Raw genomic sequence first — 19,124 nt, forward strand, 5'->3', positions numbered from 1 at the left:
AGCACTGGATTTATTTGAGGTGCAACAAGTAAAAGACCTAGCACATTTATTGGTAAACAAGGAAAATGACTCAAACATACCAGTATGCCCTCTGTGTCTAAATAGCAAAATGTCCTATTTCTTTAGGGAAAAATGCAGAATGATATGTATACTGTCAGTCTGATACATTCTGAGAGAAAAAAGCAAAAGGAAATTCAATATCATGCAGTGGAATGTAGCAAACGAGGAGGTAAGAATTAATGCTGGAGGAGCTAACAAAACAGATAGTAGACAGAACTGCATCAAGATGCTTCTCCAAGGAAAATGTTGGATTTTATCACACTTAGGCTTTTTTCTGTGCATTTCCACCATGTGGCAGATGTAACACACATATATTCAGTATACATCAGCTGAACAGACTCACATAGTGGGAGAGTTAACTATTTCTAAAATGACATTGCTCTCCCTCTCCTGAACATGTACACTCCCCATGTCACTCGTGAAGTGGTGGTATTTCAGCAACAATAAATATTCTGACATACAGAACCTGCCTGAAGAAGACAGATTCTTATTTGTTTGTTTGTTTGTTTGTTTATTCTTCCTGTAGTTAAGGTATAACTGCACCATCCTTATCAGCATGAAAGAAAAATCCTTACTTTTCTCAATTACGATGACACTATAGCAGAGCTACTGTAGATGGATATTAAGCTCCGTTCTTCATCCCCAATACTGACTGCTCACAGACCATTTCCTTACTTGTGTAACTCATTAACTAAAATGGATTTTACACTGATGACATTGAGATCAGCATATCACTTCCCAGAATAAAAATTCAAAGTGATGAAAGCCATAAAATGTAATTTAAGTACCACTGAATTGCAGCCACAGATCTGTTAAATTAGCAAGGTGTGAAGAAAATGGAAAGGTTTCCTGGAAGTTATTTAGCTTCCATTCACTGTTAGCAGATATTGAATGTACTTTTCTCTGTTTCGTGCAATTATAGTAACTACACATCTGGATCTGCTTCTCACTGCATGTAGAAAATCTGAGCTAATCATTAGAATGTTGAAAAATAAAAATAAAAAGATAATACTGGTTTACACACCAGTTTTAGAAAAAGAATAAATCAATGTCTCATTTTCTCTCCACTGACAACAAAGGAAGTCATGAGAACAAGTCCTAATGTGAACAAACATACCTAAGATTTCAAACATTTTTTGAGGTGAATTCTAGCCTTTCTAGCCCCAGTTCACAGAATCACAGAATGTCAGGGATTCGCACTCCTTTCTTTCTCTCAACATGTTCAACACTGTTTTACATTGTGATGTAAATAATGTTATTAGATATTAAAATAGAAATATTTTAACAGACAGTCACAGTGACAAGCAGTTAGGAATACGCTGATAAATGGTCTGAAGTGATGAAATATATTATTCATCTTTTATTTAATATCAAAGACACCTTTCTTTAATTGCATATAACAAAAGAGATGTCCAAAACTAAACAGACAAGAATGTCTGTGGGAGTGTTCCTTTGCATCAGTGTAACTGAAGTACTAGTTACAATGCTGTGTACAGAAAGTGTGTTTAATTTTAATGGAAAACAAATAAATTGTGAGGTATGAGTGTTTGAGTTTAGATCAGGAAATCATATTAATATGAGAAATTTCGGTGATGGATAAATCTGTACATGTGCATTTAACAATAAACTTAGAGGATCACCATTGAAATCTGAGCAGTAAATCTGTCAGTCTGAATTGTACTGCAATTCCCTAGGCTTTTGCAAATCAAATTATGTCAACTGTTTGATTAAACATCTCTCATTTTGTGAGAACCTGTGACAAGTTTCTCAAAGAAGAACTATTCTCCCACTCACCAGAAGCCCACATTCTGACTGGACTCTGGATGGTCAGCCAAGCCCAATTCTGCTCTTTTTGTCCACCACCTCTCTGTCTGAATTTGTCAGATGGACGTCATGCATGCCCTGCAATCCACTATTTTCACCTCTCTGTTTTCCAATTTATTTCTCCATCTCCTCATCAGCTACATTTTTTATATTCTTTACTATCCTCCCTTTTCTTCACTCTGCTTGCTAATTTGTAACCAGTTTCTGCCTTTGTTAAAGGCCACTAGAAACTTTCCTGTTTTCAGACAGGTTATGAAACTGTTTTCCAAAATGTCAGTACTGTGAACTTGCCTGTCCTTCCGCCTGACATGAAACACATCTAAGAGAAGGTACATATCTGCTCCCACAGTAGGGCTGCTGGATTTCACCTGGAATTCCTAGTGTTGAAAACTAGTGTTGAGGGACATATAAATCTTTCCTGTCATTTAGTTCCCCTTAGTTAAACCGAGGGCTCTGCTTGGTTTCTAACCATCACCTTTTACCATACCATCATGCCTGTGGTGTGCAGCCAGTGCTTGTACCTAGAATGTAGATATAAGGAATCTGGATGTAACAACTACTGTTCCTTTTCCAAAAAGACTTACTGCAGTGACTAAACAGAGATTTTAAAAATTAAAAGGAAAATTATACCTTTTCCCTGCTATTTGTGTCTGACTTCAGTAGGAATTTCTTAGGGATTAGAGGATTCAGGAAAAAGGACAAGTTAACTGAACCAAAGTTGGAAAAAAAAAGTTACATCTGAGTGGATGGTTATTTCTCAACTTTGCTTTTAAAAAATAAGCAAACAAACAAAAAGATAGGTTTGGTTTCAAGTAATTAATGTCTCATTGGTAAACGAAGTCTGTCATTACTTGATGCCTGTGCATAAAGATTAGAAAACACCAGCATTTTTGTTCACTTCACAGGAACATAAATTGCTATTCCAGATGAGAGGCAATGGGTAATCAAGCCTGAATGAGAAGAAGGGTGAGAAAACAGCAAGAAAAATATATTACAGCAGGAAGCAAGTGGAAGTACCTTGCCTTAGCCACTGATGTAGCTTACTTTTGTGCCTTTTTATGCTACTTAACATATTACCATCTTTTCTGCCATCTCACAGCTATCACAGCTTTCCTTCTTTAGCTCACATATAAACTGTCTCAACCATGGGAAGGAAATGTTAAGAGCTGGCTTTCTTGCAGGAGCTTATCAGACAAATATGAGTAAGTGATTCAGTTATTTATGTTATCCTCTGAGAAAGACCGAGTTAGAAGAACTGTGGTTAAATTACTAACAAAAATTTATGTTAACACAGACCTACCTTTATGTCTGTTTCTGGCCATTTGTGTGCTGTACACATGCAAGTAATGCAAAGAGAAAGGACAGGAGCTCAGGACACAAAAACGACAGGAACACAAAGAACATTCATAATTCTCTATACTACAAGGGATGCTAAGAAATAAGAAGGGCTACAGCTGGTACAGCTTTGGTTACAGTCTGGAAAAAGAAGAGGTGCAGAGCTTCCTTTATTGCTGAAGCCTAGTGTGAGAGCTAGTACCATCAGATCTACTTTTCTCTGAATTCTGTTGCCAAAATTGAGTACCCTCAGTATATGCCACCCTAGGTGAGTATTATCACAAAATAGCTTGATGTTGGAAGGGAACCTAAAGATCACCTAGTTCGCACCCCCTGCTGTGTCTGGCTGTCCCCCACCAAATCAGGCTGCCCAGGATGCCATCCAACCTAGTCTTTGGTAATGCCAGGTATGTGTAGCCACAGCTCTCTGGGCAGCCTGTGCCAGAGCCTCACAATCCTCCAATAACTTCCTCCAAGCTAAATTTCCCTTCCTTTGTTCTTATTACTCCCCTTTGTCACTACCTGCTTGCATAAAGGTTGCTCAAGGAAAATGGAAGAACCAAATTTATTCTTAATTCTGACAGGAAAGACCTTTCTGTTGTCCCTGAACATGACAAAATCCATCTAAATAAAGCATGATATGTCTTAGCTTTTATTTCTAAGTTTACTAACATGCATATCTATCCAGAAAAACAATTACTAATACCTGTAAACAATACAATACACTACATTATTCATTGCGATAACATTTATAAGTCTGAACCACACTGATGGAATTGCCAAAGTAAACAGATTTTATCCTCCTTCCACATTTATATAGGCCTCATTTCCTTAGATGCTGACATTTTATAAATGTCATAGTTTATGAGGAAATAATAAAAATCCAGATAACATGGCACAACACCATGACCTTTAGCTGAAGGATTGATATAAGTTCTTAAGTAAGCTTGGTAAAGAAATTCAGAGGTGAAAATTCAGGTTCCAGTAAGTAATTGTGGGCTTCAAAGGTCACAGATTTAGCGTCAATTCTGTCTGAGTCAGAGCTAGCAACACTTCTGTGCTTTTTTTTTTTTCAATTTTGTTGCTTGTGATTTGATTTTGCAAATGACCTGCTTTACTTTCACATTGTATACAGTTTAAATAGAAAACTTTCATATTTTCATTATTATTTGGAATTGAATTTGCTTGCAGTGAACAGACTAAAACCAAACAAAATCCCCACTATTAACGTTATTACTTTGGATATAGATTTTGTAGTTATGTTACCATGACAGTATTTCTGTCAGATGCTCTCAACATATATATATTCCCATTTAATGAGCCATTAATCCATTCATAAAATACAGTTAGAAGAAAATGTATTGATTTGTTTGTAGTTAAATATATATGTATCCCAACAGTTCTGAAGATGCACATAAGTGCTTCTGTACCTTGATTAGGTGTCCTGCAATTTGAGAAGGAGCTGTCTACCACAGGGAATATCTATTACTCTGTAGTTAAGAATACACCAATAATTACATTATGTGCCAACCAAGGCCATCCTTCCTCATGTCCAAAAAGGGGAGGGAGATGGTTACTTTTTGGCAACTGTATTATTTTCAGATTCAACTTCTACTGCCAGTGCTCCAGTTTAACAAACCAACCAGTGGGCTACGCACATGTATCCCAGAAAAGTTACAGTTAAGTTTATTCTTTAGTCTACAAGAATTGAGTGGAATATATCAGTTCACCCTATGGAAATTCAACTGTTCTCTGAAAGTACAGAGAAGATGCTCAATGAAATAGATAGTAAATGAGACACACTTGTTAGAACAACGTAAAATTTCACACAGACTGGTGACGTTGGAAAATCTAGATGGTAGAGTACAGGGGAGTTTTAATTGCTTATTCAAATGGTATTAAACACACAGATTATAGTTTAATACTCCTAAACAGAAAACATAATTGTTCTTAGGTATAGAAGAATATTATAGAAGGGGAAGTTCAAAACATACTCAGAAACTGTCTTTGACAGTCACATCAGCATGAAATGATATGATAAATGTGTATTTTTGATGTTAATGAACTTCAAAATATAAAAGTAAAAAATTGGGATATTGTATTTCCTGTACACACAGCACCCTTAGACACCAGCCAGGACTACTAATAGATTCATTACCCGCATTCAGAAAAAGAAGTGGCAATACTGAATATAGTATAAAGCAGTAATTCACATTTACCTTGTGTTTTGAGGTTTAAATAACTGAGTTCCTCAAACATCTTGATGAAATTCCTTAAATTTCATAAATCCCTATAACTGACAAATACTGAAATGAAATAATGTGAACAAAATTACTAGCATGCACTTTGTTGCACAGTCTGCCATCTGTTAAACTACTGTCATGCATGGGCCATGTAAAAACATGAACATCTGCTAGAATTGCATGAATTGTGGTGTTCCTGACAGAGAAACTTAGAATACTGTTAAAATATTATTAGTTTTGTAATAGGAAAGGAAGCGTATGAGTAGTTTGTCACTCTTACTCCAATAAGTTAGAAATGTTAAATTTACTTGGCAGTGCGAGCAGTGTAAATGGCACAGGAGCAGGCTGTCCCCATGTGCTGTAAAATGAACCAGTGGGGAAGAAGACCAGTGTGGCTGAACAGGGAAACTTTGCTGAGATATCAGGAGAAAAATAGAGTTTACCACATGTGGAACTCAGAGAGTGTGAGTACAAGGAAGTTGCTAGAATATGCAGGGAGAAAAATCAGAAAGGCCAGCTCAACCTGGCCACTGTAGTAGGGAACAACAAAAAATGTTTTTACAAATATGCTAACAGTAAGAGGAGGACCAAGAAGAATCTTCACCCTTTACTTGGTGAAGATGGGGAACATAACCTGTGAAGATAAGAAAAAGTCTGAGGTTCTCAATGACTTCTGTACATCTGTCTTTAATAGTCAGGTAAGTTGTCCTCAGTGTACTCACACTCCTGACCTGGAAATCTGGGGTACGAAGAATAAAAAAATCTCCCATGATCCAGGTAGAAACAGACTGATAGCTACTCCACCTGTACTGTCACAAGTCCATGGGACCAGATGGGATCCACTGGAATGCTGAAGGATCTGGTGGACATGATTGTCCAGCTGCTTTCCACTGTCTGTCAGCGGTCCAGATCAACAGGAAAGGTCTCAGATGACTGGAGACTTGCTAAAGCGATGCCCACCTACAGGAAGTGTTCTAAGGAGGATCTGGGGAATTATAGTACAGTATTCAGTTTTTGGCCCCTCACTACAAGACAGACATTGAAGCCCTGGAGTGTGCCCAGGGAAGGACAACCAAGCAGGTGGAGGGCCTGGAACACAACTCTTATAAGGAGCAGCTGAAAGAACTGGGATTGTTTAGTCTGGAGAAGAGAAGGCTTTAAGGAGATCTCATTTCTCTTTACAGCTCCTTGAAAGGAGGTAGTGATAAGATGGGGGGTCAACCTCTTCTCCCAAGTAACTAGTGATAGGACTAGAGGGAATGGCCTCAAGTTGCTCCAGGGGAGGTTCAAGTTGGATATTATGAAGAATCTTTTCTCAGAAAGAGTGGTCAGGCATTGGAACAGGTTGCCGAGGGAAGTTGTTGAGTCACCTTCTCTAGAGATGTTTAAAGGAAAGGGTAGATGTAGTAGGGAAGTAGCTTAGTGGGCAATATTCAAGCTAGGAGGACGGTTGGAATGGATGATCTTAGAGGTTATTTCCAACTGCAATAATTCTATGATTCTACAATAATATCAAAGTAGCTCCCCATTTAGGCAAGAACATGGAAGTCAGGTATAAAATAGTTTATACATATATATATCCATATATATGAAGAATGAAGGAAAATCTACTCAAGTCAAAAAGAAATGTGGGAGGCCCCTTTCTATTGTGAGTAACCTTGTAAATAATGTTGTGCTTAGGTCACCCTTTTGCTTCAAGTGGAGTATGACATCTGAAGTGTGATACTCAAATGACAGAGTATTATTTTTAAGTTAAAAATGAAATAATTATCAGTCAAGGCAAAGGACAATAAAATGTGTAAGAAAAAAAGATATTGTTCAATAGCAGTTACAAAACAAGTTTATCATATTTAAACTTTGTTCCCAATCTGGTAAATTAGGGCCACGAACTTATGTATAGGTTGAGCTTTTATTTGCTTAGCTCTTGGATAATACTGATAGCAAATAATAAGCCTAATTTAAGCGAATTCTTTTATGTATACAGAGACTACACTGAAAAAGGATCCATGAAACCTGTCACTGCACAGGAGATTTATGTGACAGAGATTCTCTCCCCACCCTATGCATATCTAAACTTGCTGAGATCAGGGAAAGAAAATCTTAGAGGACAGTAACAGTTGTCACATCCTACAACTGATAAAAAATAAATGTTCATTGTGTTAAACCTAACATGCAATGAAGATGAAAGAGATTTATCAGTCTCTAGATTTTGCAGTAAAATACATAATAGTCTTTGATAACCTTCAAGTAAAAATTCATTAAAAATCAATCTTACTGTAATACTAAAGAATATTTTGAGTATACTTTGTACACTTAACACCAATTTGTATCTTCATTTATTTCACAATAATATTTTGCACTTATATAGCACCTTCTACAAAAGCAAATTTTAGAAGATCTTGAATACAAGTCAAGATTATAAACCAACTGTGACTAAATATAATAATTCCTGGGTACTAGAAAGAAGGTTTGGATTTTGCATGTACAGCACCATGTAAAAAGTATTAATTAGAAGTTAATAGAAACACAATATGAGGCTTGTTTAGGAAAGGTCAGCTGAATCTATTTCAGTGAGGAAATATAAAGAGTATGAAAGTCTCTCCCCTTCCCTCTTCCATCATTAAGCGTTCATTATGAATTGTGATTAAGAAAAACACTTTAAATCCTGCAACTAGTTGATCACTTAGTCTGTGCAGTGGAAGGTTAATGATGGTTCCTTCCTTTTTTTGAGTTATCTAATGAGATTCTTTGATGCAGATTGTATGAAACTGGAATTCTTGTCTTGAAAAAATTTGTTTGAACTTTTCTCTGTGTGTGGATTTCTTTTTCTCAAGAGAAAAAATAATGAATCTCTTTAGAAGCTCAAATGCCTTTAAATGAAATAAGCACAGTAAGGTGCTAGGGTCAGGAATGTGCAGCACTTTTTAAGATTAAATAGTAAAAAAATCAGCTCAAGATATTTAATCACTGCTTCAGTAATGAAGGAAAAAGTACTTTTCTCTCATTCTTGAGGAAATCCTGCTTCGCAAAGTTTTACTGCAACAGATGGGCAACACCCAGAAGGTGTATCAATGGGGTGTGAGATTTGAGTTTTGGGAGTTGACATTTAAGTGAGAAGTTGGGACATAGAACTCTGTTAAAAAAATACCTAACTAGGGCTTATGACTCTATTTCAGGAGGCTGTGGATGTTAGTGAGGCTCTCTGCCTATCTCCTCAGTGATAAATCTTCCTCTAAATCCTTCCAGGCTTCACTGATCACCTCAGATCATCTGATCACAAGTCATCATCTATTACAAGCCAAAACCAACTTCAGCTGAAGACAATGCTATAGCAAACCTCCTGTCAGGACACAGAGGAAGAGCAGATAAATGCCTCAGGGTTTATCCCACATATGCAAATAGAGAAGACAAAAATTCAGAAAGATAGGGAGAACTCAGTCTAGACAGCTAAAAATGGTCTACTAACAAGGCACATCTCATTGTGATCCAACACATGCTTGTGAGACACACTGGTTGCAGGGGAGGAGGTAGAGAAAGAGGGGAGAAGCTGTGGAATGGAACAAAAGCCAAAGGTACAGCATGAAAGAGCAGTTGCAATGTCTGAGTTTGACTACTGGGACACGGGAAGATCCACTATAAGCAGAACTACAGCTGAACACAAAAGCCTAGAATCAGTATTACTGCCTTGCTCATTCTAATGCTCTTGGCAACAGTCCGAGGATGATTTTGTTGTTTATTCCTACTCACCTGATGGAAATGCATCTCACTGCCAGGTAATGGGTACTCAGCACACACAGAAAATAAGGTACTAGCAGTGTTTGTAGAGAATTATCTTTATGAAGCTAGAAATCAGCAGGTGCCTTAGAACTTACTGAGGTACTTCAAGATTGCAGAGGATTAATACATTGCTAATAGGTCAGAAAGGTCAGAATATCTACTTCTGTAGATATTCGAGGGGATTTGGGCTGTTCAAATAATAAAAAAGTAACTTTTATAAATTTCTCAAGTTTCTTTCACAAGTATATTTTGTGGTCTACTTAAAATATTTCCCTGGATATTATTAGAGGCAGCTGGATGACCAAGATTTTCCATATGGACATAGATACATTTCAGTGAACTTAACCAATTCTCTTTAACCTCTGTCAGACCATGCCTCTTAATTTTGACCAGCCATCTTAAAGGTGTTTCATTTTTCATTCATTTCATTTTTTTTCTGTCTCAATGACCTCTTAGTTCAATAGTTAATTGTTTCTATATCCACAAACTCAAAAATATCATTCAAATATGTGCCTGGAACAACTTTAAATATCAAGGAAGATCTACATAGATTACTTCTCCCTCAGAAATCCTGTGCTTTAGTTGTAAACTTTAAGTCCTTAGTGCTCTGGTGTATCAAGCATAAATAAATAAACACATTTTTAAATGAATGAAAATAGATTCTTTGTATTTGCATTCCAATCAGAAAGCTAAAACAATGACATTTGACCCATATAATAAATAATATATCCAAAAAATGAAAGTATCAGCTAAACAACTATTACATACACTCTAGTTTAACATTTACAGATTTCATCTTTGCAGTAAGTAATGAATAAACTTGTTAATTACCCATAAAAGTCCTAATTTTCAAACATTTGCTCTCATGAATTTTGCAAACTAATGTTTGAGCTAGTTCTCATAATAAACAGTAAAGAATTTACTGTTGCTCATAACAGTTAATGAGTTTGAGATGCATATGGCCCTACATTCTTCCAAAAAGAGTGCTTTACGCAGATGTTGCTCCATTCTTTACTTCTAAGTAGTTAATATTGGATTGCTCCTACAGCATCTCAGCAAGTATTGATCTTGATTTCATTTTTACTTGACAGCTTATGAAGAACAGTATTCAAATTAAGACATAATATTTTTATATTTGAATGTTTAGCAAGTGCCAGAGGGCCACTAGACTGTGCAGTTATCTAGCTTATGACTTACCAAAGGCAAATGCTGACTTGGATTCATGCCTTTAGAGGATAATGAGGGTGGACAAAAAGGCTGCAGTAGCATTTCCATTTCGACATCTAAGAATGGGTATCTGGTGAAGCTGGGTTTTACACTTACTGGAAAATGAATATTTAATTGTTCATTCCACTAACATGATACCTGGTGCTTGCTTTGCTATCCACCATTTTACTTTGTCTAATTTCATAGTGAATTAATACATCAGTTTGTGACCTCAAACTGTTATTTACCACATTCTTATCTATCTAGTAACTTCTCATGCAGGATGCACAGGGTTAACTTCATCACTGCTATGTCCTGAAGGATAAAGGTATTGTACGTGCGAAAACTGAGTATCTTGTAAATTTGGTATCAAGAGAACATAAGCAAGCAGAACAGAAGATTTGTGGGAGTGCTACTGATAGGGAAAAAAAGCAGTCTTGTTTACTGAGGAGGAATTAGAAATGAAGAATAGTGGAATTCAAGTTACCCACTTTGTTTTGAAAGGCAGATATTTCTAGAGCTCTGACATTTAGGCCAAACTATTTTAACTGACTTGCCTCCTGACTAGACTCTTCCTTCAAGTCGGGGGATTGTCATTTCTTTCACTGGTTTGTTGCATAAGGACAAAACTAGCCATTTCTATTCACAATTTTTTTTTAATGTTAAAGATATTTTCATGCAAATCACCATGGAAATAGAGCTATTTTGTAATACAGTGAGATTTTTTCTGAACCCCATTTTACCCAAAAATCAATCCTGAAAAATAGATTCGTAACTTTCAAAGCCAAGTGAGATTCATACTGTGCAGCTCCCCAGAGACATTTGGGAGGAAGTATAAACAGCTGAATTAAATGTTATTTTTTAAGATGTTTAGCCCTTCCAGCTACATCAGACACAAATTCCATTAAAAAGCAAGATAGCAAAGGTCTCTTTCTACAGGTTAGGAGTGATTTGTTCCACAGTATGCCATACTGTGGCAAAGCCTATCAAAGAGAAGACAATTCTCAGCTACAAAGGTAGCACCTGTAAGAAGAGCATTTAGTTACTCCAAAAAAAAAAAAAAAAATGCCTCATCAGTTACAGTTTTTTATCAAAAGCAAATTCAAAACAGCTTTCATGAAGTTCAGCATATCACTACATAGGAGGACAGTTGCACCCTATATTCTTCTGTCAGGTCATGACATTGAAGAATGACAAGTGTGCTCTATGGCCATGCATTTCAATAATAATGAGAGGTACTTGTGAGCTCAGAAAACAAAAATCTTATTTTTCTATAGAAAAAAAAGGCAGATTTTCCTTTAACTTCAGGAATTATAACTTAATGTTATTAATGTTTTTATCTACATAGTCAAGTTTGCTTTATTATACATAAACATATCAGAGGTTTGACAATGCTTGTGTTGAGCAGACAGTCATGCATCTTTTTCTAGACAGATTAATGAGAGATTATGTGAAGGAAAGAACTTGTTTAAGAATTATGTCTGCAACTATGGCAAAGTCTTGTCTATGTGACTTCATTAAAGGTGATAAAATATTTAGAATATTTAGAATTACTTTAATGAACCTAGCTTTATCTCTAAAAGAAAAGCAAGGGGACAATTCATACCACTGGTGTTTAATGGAAAAGGTTTATGCGCTGATACAGACTGTATTGTTAATCTTCTTCTAGTTCATTCATCATGTATTATTGAAAAGTATCACAAGATGTAGTAAATGAATATCTCCTGTAAGTGAGGCAAAATAATCAAAGATTAGAGGTGCCCTCAGTTTCTACTATAGAGAAGCGTGGTTAATATCTGCTATGCCCTTTGCTGTATTTTCACGATCATTTGTAGTCCCTTTCTTCCACAAAAGAAGCAATTTCATCTCAAGTATTCTTAAAATTCTCAGATGCTTCCTCCCCTGGAATAACTGAGCCCCAACTTCTTCAATAAGTCTATGCTAATTGCAGAAGACATCTTAAACATGTCTTAAAATTAAGACAATTTTAAGTTACTTCATCCAACAGAATGTGAGTAGACTAATACTTTTAACTACAAGAACATTTGTCTACATTAACTGACATTAAATGCTCTCTGTTTGGCACTATCAGAATTCTTGATGACCACTGTATTGTTTTTCTGCTTTCACAGCCTTCTCCTTAGCCTATAAAAAAAATTCAGATAAAATAAATAGCATTTTTATTTCAGTGAGAGTTCTTTCTTTATTACTATTATTATTAACCTTGGTGAATGCCTTTTCTTTAGCTTCAGTGGGAGTGATTTTATTCTTGCATGGATTTCACTGGAACAGCTTCAGCAAAATTTACCTGTATTTTTACTCAGGAAGACTGGAGAAATATGGATCATTTTATCCCATCTGGCTCACTCTTTTTCAGTAATGTAACTTCTAGAGTTGAAAGGGACTCCTCACTTTTATTTAAATATTTACCTCCTATTTCAACCTTCAGACAGGCAGACCAGATTTTTCACCTAAGCATTGCTGGAATTTTTTCTGTCATTATGAATTACTTCTGTTTTTTTCTGTTGGTATGATGTTAAAACATGGAAGAAAGGTCTAAATGGTAATGAAAGATATTTTTCACACAAGAGTGAAGCATGCTATTATCATTAAAGCACAGACTAAAAATTAAATGATCTGGGTCATCAAGCAGCTGTGAGTAAATCATTTAGAGCAGTCTTCTTAACTTTAGTTAAATCAGACAGACAATACATATTTCACATATTCAACATTCATGATAATTAGGTCACTTATCTGAAATATCCATATCTGAGTTTATCAACCATACTTTACAAGATGAATGTTAAATTTTCTGTGATTCTTTTTTTCTCCTCATCTAAGATTAAATAAGTTTTAGGTCTTTCACAAAGATACATAATAAAGCTTAAGTAATTAATGTAATGTACTACTATTATTAAACAATTAAAGCTCTTAAAGATGAAAGCTGGTAATGAAATGGTCATAAGAAACGCACAACTCATATTAGCAATTCCAAGCAAGTCTAATGAGGACATAAGTCTTTTACTTTCTCACTGGATAAAATCCACTTAAACTGGAAAATTAAGGGTTCTTTTATGAATATAAGCAAAAATGTGTGAAAAGAAACTTCCCATCCTGTTGCTGAAGATTCTAACACTGAAGGGCTGACAAAATTGCTATTCTGTCTGAAAGAAGGCATTCAAGGTTTAGGAAGATTGGAGAAGAAACTGATTCAGAGTTTAAGATTATCCTCTGACCTACTACACTAAATGACTACACTATTTTAAGATTAGAGAGCATGTCCAGATGGGATGTAGAAAGGTTATATCCAAATGATGTAGCATTTTTAATTGCTGACTATTAGTGGCAGATTCTATCAGAAAGATATTTCTATCTTTTGTGCTGCTTGTCTCTCTCAGATGCTTCGTTATACAGAAAAGCTACATCTTCTGCACTTTTCTGAGAAGTTATGTGCCTTTCTTTAAGCTTATTTTATGACAGTTAAAAAAAAAACTAGAAACAACTGCCATCATAAAAAAAATGTTTCTGAAAGTTTTATATTAAAAGCTGAATAATTAAGTTTCCCTTTTACTAGTACTATTTTTCATTTAGCAAATAAACACTACACAGAGAAACCTGGTCTCAAGGAACCTGTGCTCACGAGATATCACTGCATGTGTGACTGCTTATTACAAGTCCTCAGAGCAGTGAACCAAGACACTCTAGATGAAAAACTTGATCGGAATTTCAAAACTTCATTTCTTACTGGAAATCCCTTTGGAGCAGAGGACAGAGCACATGCAGTTCACATTTTTTTTCCCACCTGATGTTACTTTGCTGCAGCAAAACAGTGAAGAAGCATTGTACAACATGCATGTACAACAAATGTAAAAACTTGAAACATCTACTTTTTAGATTAGAAATACTTTTTGAAAGGTAACCAGTATCTAATTTCACATGACATTAAAAGCTATTGCTTCTCACTCCACTTCCTAGATAGCTTCAAAAGCAGCACTTTAAAAATGAAGTGAACTGTGTGAAGTCTATCTCCTCTCATTTGGGAAAAAAATAAATGGATCCAAAACCCAACAAAATACAACCACCCACCTAACTTTCTGAGAAATCATTCCTTTTTATGTGAAAAATGATTTGTGATATAGTTAGCACATCACGAATATACATGCATACAATGTTAACTGTTCATGTACTTATTTCCACTGAAAATTCATGATGAAAGTTAATTATGTAATCTAAACCTGAGCTCAATAAAGTTGGTCATTACAACTTCTTTTTTGTTTTATTTAGAATATGATTAATATAAATTTGTAAAATAAGGTCACATCATTAGTTTTATTTCAATATAATTGATTCAAATAACCTGTTCAATTATAGACTGTAGAAATGAATCAGTATTATTCTCCCTGACAATAAATAAAGTTTGGCAGAGGTTGATCAACTGTCCCAGCTGAGCCAGTCTACATCTTCTGAGATGCAAATAACACTTGAGGATATTTTCTCAGGAAGAGCTACAGTCTACGAGGAATACTTTTTTTATCCACAAGATAATGCAGTAGTTGGTTACAACTTCTTTAATTTACCATATTATTTCATATTGGATTGCAAACTCACATCAAGGAAGTAGCAGAAAAATATGCTGTTGTTTCACAAGCATTTATCTCACATGGTGGACTTTAGTCCATGAAAATTTAGCTGTGATTTTATTTTATAGGATTGAGCAGAACTGTGATACTCTGAAAAAAAAAAAAAGAAAAAAAAAGAAAAAAACAGATATACCAATGCCTAGGTAAAGAAGCTGACAACAAAAATGTTGCCACAGGGTAGCAACTTCCTAGTGAAATACTATGTCTGCAGACTAACACTTCAGTATCTGAAGCAGAAGAGAGTTTAGCAACTCACAATCCTGTTCAGATTGTAAGAAGAAACCCTGAAATACAATATGTTACTACACAGTATGCATAATAGAGCAAAAGGAACACAGAGGTCTGTAATCTCCACTACTCATGATAAGAAGAAAGGTTATGATGATCAGTATAACAAATTTACTACTTTAACAAATGTAACTCAGTACATAATAGTATGCAGATTGTGCTGAAGCCTTTTTATCAGATCACAAAGTGAATCGCAGAATGGTTGAAGCTGTAATGGATGCCAGGAAATCATCTGGTCCAACCCCACTGACAGGGACACCCAGAGCAGGTTGCTCAGGACAAGTTGCCACATAATATCTTTCACTGCCAGAAGTGCTGGATAGCAAAACAAACTAATGCAGGTGTCATTTTCATGTACAATGCATGCAGATTTAAACTAGGTTAAAGAATTTCTCCGTCAACAATTCATGACACCAACAAGCAACACATGTATATCTGTTCTTTATGTTACAAATGCTACCGAGGACAAAACAAAAATTACTTTAGTATCATTTAGTATCCTCAGAACTTATAGTTTGCATATGATAAGCCACTGTCATAAAAAGCTTACAAGTACTAGGCAAATGAAAAGATAGACTGAGATTTCAGAGAGTCACACAACATGCCATCAGCAGACCCTGGTGGTGATTACTACCTTCTTTCATTCACTAAGATCTCCTTTTTTAAAAGACAGTACTGATTTTCATAATAAATATGTTGCATTCTATTATTAAACTACAACAGAGCAATCCATCCCACTCCCAGCCAATTACACTGCTGAAGGCAGCATAAGGCCTCAGCACTTTCACCAGAGTGAGATACCTCCTACAATAAGTGACAGCACATAAGCAATAATAGTAGATCACCTTTCTGAATGGGAGAGAACACATACAGGAGTTCTGAACAGTGAAATTGTCAAAGCTGGCTGAAAATGGAAAATGGAACACCATCATATTTTTACAGATTGCTCAATTTCATTATAATTTTTAGCATAAACTTGCAGAAAATTGCATTTTAAATTAAAATTTAAAATTTTAATTAAAAATTAAAGTTAAAATTTACAAGTAGAAAAGTTAAAATTTAATTTTCCCCAGTTAAAATTTACAAGTAGAATCTTACGTTTTCTGGTTGCATAGGATCACAATGCATGGGGGACCACTACGGAATGAAGGAGTATAAACCCTGGGGCTTTTGGTCACCTGAATAGAAAGCTATCACCTCAAAAATAATATCAGCTAAAACCAACTGCTGCAAGTATAATTGGAAACATAAACTCAGTGGAGGAGATCACTGTGGTAAACAGCTATTCTTCAGAGCTCTTATTAATAGATGGCAGGAAAAATTCCTGAAGGAAAACCAGGACATCCTTGAAATAATTCTACCCATGTTTAATTTCTGTAGTAGAAATAACACATTTACTCACTCAGAAATGCAGACTGCCAGACAGGATCCCTGAATTATATAGTTTCAAGTCTGGTCTTCTCATGTAGGGGGGCAGTCAATGGGTCATAACCTGAAACACAATAATATCACTGAGTTGAAAAATCCACATCTTACTATAAAGTAAGATCTTACTATCACTCTCTTCTCTTTCCTGGTAGTTTTTTGTTTGTTTGTTTGTTTGTTTGTTTGCTTTTTACTTCACTTCCTGCGAGTTTAACATTCTGATAATAAAGCAGTTATATTCACTTCTAAAATGTTGCAGGTTAAGACTCTACAGTTTGTCCTACAGTTTGTGGGAATACCTGTGAAACCACATAACAGTTCTGATCTCAGTAAAACAGAATGTGCTACAGCATGCAGGACCATCCCACAGCAGTCTTACTTTCAAACGCCTCAGTGGCAAAATGGTAACAGGGATGTAACAGCTCAACAAGGCCAACTCTGGCTGCAGCTGAAAAATTTAATAAGAATTTTACAAAAGGTATTAGATGGTATTTTGATGTATTGTAATGGTCTTAATGTCATCACTTTAGATTCAGAGAGCCTTTATGTGTTATCTTTTAGCAGTCCCTTTGTTGAAACATTTAATATAATTGTTACACAAGGCAATTAATTGGCTTAAATAGCAATGGAAATTGCCCTGTATTTTCAAAGCACTATAACCGTTTCCAAGATGCTATAATACTCAATTAGAGAAACCCCCAAATTGCAACAGTCATCAAATAAACACAATTGTTTGACAGCGCAAATGCAAACTGCAAACTGATCTCTTTGAAAAGTACACCAGTAAGAAAAAGATCGAAGTCTTAATTGAAGTATTCCTTCCATGATAGGAATCAGTGATGATGTCATCAAGAGAGTACTAGAAATTTGAAGCCTTCTGTATTAGTCTGCTAAATTTAGTATGTTTAGATAATGTAATACCTAACTATTTATAGATAAGTGATACGTGCTTCCTCAGCAAGTTCGCTGGTCATACATATCTGAGAGGAGTGGCTGACACACCAGAAGGCTGTGGTGTCATTCAAAGAGACCTGGACAGGCTGAAAGGTTGGGCAGAGAGGAGCTTTATAAAGTTCAACAAGGGCAACTGAAGAGTCCTACAGGAATAACAGTGCAGTTGAAAAAGGTCAAGGTGTCCTGGAATGCATTAAAATGAGTGTGGCCAGCAGGTTGAGGGAGGTTACACTCCTCTACTCTGCCCTGGTGAGTCCACATCTGCAGTACTGTGTCCAATTCTGGGCTCCTCAGTTCAAGAAAGGCAGGGCACTTCTAGAGAAGGAATCCAGCAGGGGGCCACAAAGATGATGAGTGTCCTAGATCATCTGCCTTATGAGGAAAAGCTGAGCAATGTGAGACTGGAGTAAGACTGAGAGGGAATCTTATCAATGTTTATAAGTAGCTAAAAGTCAGGAGTCAAGTGGATAGGGCCAAGCTCTTCTTGGTGGTGTCCAGAGACAGGACAAAGGGCAATGGCACAAACTGGAACACAGGACATTCCATCTGAACACGAGAAAGAACTTTCACTTTGAAGGTGACAGTCTTCATCTTCAGAGATATTCAAAACCTGCCTGGACACTTTCCTGTGTAACCTGCTGTAGGCAATCTGCTTAAACAGGTGGACTAGATGATCTCCAGAGGTCTGTTCCACCCCCTATTCTGTGATTCTATTTACAGACCTTTCAAGCCCCCACAGACACTTTCAAAATGAGAATAACTTTAAGTAACACTTGGAAGTTTGTATCATCAAATAAGATAATGTATACCACTGTATACAACTACTCTGCCATAGACAGGATGACGTAATCATCTCAGGTTTCTTGCTATCTAAACAATTGTAGCTCGTAAAAAAAAAAAGGAACTTATTTTTATAGAATACATTAAAGTTGGAAGCTTTTTGACAGTGGCAATTTTTCCATATTAATTTCGCATCTTGAATTTCATTGTCTTTTAGAGGAGTCATCTGCAAGAGCCATTATGTTTTGAAACTTGTACAAAAACAAGGCTGCTAGATGGATTACCCTTCTTGACTTATACATACCATATCTCCCAACTCTTAAATCATCCATATTCTATATTCAGTAAAGTTTTGATAGATTTGGAACAATGCCTAATATAGTAGCAGAAGAAAACAGGTTTTGGTTACCCACTGCTTTTTTAGCTCTCATTGACTGGAGATAGAAATGAGTCTTTAAGAAATTATCACAATTGAAACTTGCAAAGTTGGGTCACACTCGACTCTACAAAGCAAAACAACAACAAGCAAATATTCTTCTCTAAAAAAAAAAAAAAACAAAAAAACAAATAGAAACAAAGCTCATAAATCCTT

General features: G+C 35.8%; 1 protein-coding gene across 2 annotated transcripts in view; it reads right to left on the reverse strand.

Annotated features, from left to right (window-relative positions):
* The window catches only part of CFH (complement factor H), a 210,504-nt gene that overhangs the window by 182,134 nt on the left and 9,246 nt on the right, over positions 1-19,124 (reverse strand). Inside the window, exon 1 of one of the 2 annotated variants that reach the window (XM_065743088.1) lies at positions 3,185-3,227. The exons of the other annotated variant lie outside the window; for it this stretch is intronic. The gene's annotated coding sequence lies outside the window, so the exon portion shown is untranslated. Of the gene's footprint in view, positions 1-3,184; positions 3,228-19,124 lie in introns of those variants that run through there. 2 annotated transcript variants of the gene reach the window in all.

This window comes from Cyrtonyx montezumae, unplaced genomic scaffold (genome assembly GCF_038088225.1).
Source record: "Cyrtonyx montezumae isolate F1298 unplaced genomic scaffold, pur_monq_1.0 scaffold_1, whole genome shotgun sequence".
NCBI lineage: Eukaryota > Metazoa > Chordata > Aves > Galliformes > Odontophoridae > Cyrtonyx > Cyrtonyx montezumae.